Source organism: Volvox carteri, assembly GCF_000143455.1.
Source record: "Volvox carteri f. nagariensis unplaced genomic scaffold VOLCAscaffold_5, whole genome shotgun sequence".
NCBI lineage: Eukaryota > Viridiplantae > Chlorophyta > Chlorophyceae > Chlamydomonadales > Volvocaceae > Volvox > Volvox carteri.
In genome coordinates, this window is record NW_003307548.1 from 1,288,264 (window position 1) to 1,290,227 (window position 1,964).

A 1,964-nucleotide genomic window follows, 5' to 3' on the forward strand; every position below is an offset into this window, starting at 1 on the left:
CTGAGTATGCGACCAACACATAAAACATCGCATGTGAATTGTTATGTCATGCGATTAATCAAAGTAAATCGCGTGTGTTTGGTGTGTGTTTGGTGTGTTAGGCCGCAGTAAACTTGACGCAACGAGCCTTCATACGCTTGAAACGCAACATTTGTCTGCATGCGAATCGCGTTGCGACATGTGTGCGTTTGGTGTGTGTTAGGCCGCGTTAAGCTTTACGCAATCAGCCTTCATACACATGAAACGCAACATGTATTCGCATGCGAATAGCCTTGCGGACTGTATGCGTTTGATGTGCGATTGGACGCGTATTGCTTTACGCATTGTCTCCCCACACGCACGAATCGCAATATGGAATCGCATGCGTATCGCCTTGCTACACATGCGCGTATGCTTCGCGTTTCAACATACGCACGCATGAATTGCTCAAGTCGACCAAAACGACGCAAGTTTATTTCCAAATGAACATTTACAATCTGAAAATTATAAAATTTAAAAGTTTTAGCAAGGAGGGCCGATTTCCGCATTTTCATAGCCGTCGTGCGTTAGCTCTTTGCGTTACAAAAACATGCTCATTCGCACCTAACGCTAAGATTCGCACCGTTACGCGAACTAACGCGATCTAACGCGGACTTAACGCAGTCACCCGTCGTCATAGTGTGTCGTGGTCATGGCGAGCATGACCACAATGCTGAACGTCAGCGATTGTACCGACAGTGACAACATTTACTAGCTTCATATTCACTAGCAGTCCAAGGCTTTAATGAAGGTATTGACTCAAGGATCAGTCTATCACAACGATAACGGCGAAGGAAAGGAAGCCAAACTAATCTTACAATTTGTTAAAAGAAGAAGTCATATGTAATACAAAGTATTTGCTATTTATGTACTGGGCTAAATACTGGCTGAACAGCGACGCAGATCGGTCGTGCGATGATGCCGTGCGAAATCTTGCCGCCGCCGAAAAGTGCGTAACAGCACTACCTACATTTTCGTTTTTATGGCATTGTAAATTTGCATTTGATTAAGTTGGTTCACCACTTTTGGCAGGCAAAATGGACGCAGACGCGGAACACAGTGCTTTACCACACAGCATCAAGCACGCTACAAGGCGAAAGATCAATATGCTTAAACTTGCTGTCATATACTTAAGAACATTGCTGGCAGGTAGAGCCAGCGACGGATAGATTTCCCTTTTGGCCGTACGACTTGAGGGCCTTGTTCATTGGCCTTCTTCCCTATAGAGACTGTACGGCATCATTGGCCTTCTTCCCTATAGGGAATGTACGGCATCATTGGCCTTCTTCCCTATAGAGACTGTAGGGCATCATTGGCCTTCTTCCCTATAGAGACTGTACGGCAGTATCATTTTTTACCTAAGAGGTTACCTTTTTAGAGTTAGAAATAAAGGAAGAATCATTTTTTACCTAAGAGTTACAGCTTTTCAAAAAGAACTAACAGCAACTACTACTATTATAAATTTTTGGCCGATCATTGGCGAGCGCAATAATGAGCGGTAGCAACGACACCACCGCGCTGATCTTTCCCTGCCATGAGGACGATTCACTGCAAGCGGCCACATACACATCCTGAACCGCATCAGCGTGACATGTTGCTTCGGCGAAATATATCCAGTGCAGTGCTTAGGCAACCCCATCCACTGCTTGTACCGGCACATTTTCACCCCTGGTTGTTTGTCGTCGGAAACAAATGTCCTAGGATCCATTTCTAGTCGCTCACTCTCCCAATCGTCATCAAATCGACTGCGTAACTCCTGCATCAACTGGCCTATAACTGGCCTATATGCAGTTCAAGGAGCTCTGGCAGCAAACACGCAACGGCATAAACCGATGCAACATACTCGGTTGCTCGACCTAGAACGGCGAAAGAATCCAATATCATTTGCAGCGCTGAGCGCGACTGTCCTTGTTCTTGGGTTGCTACTATTATTGATGATAATATCC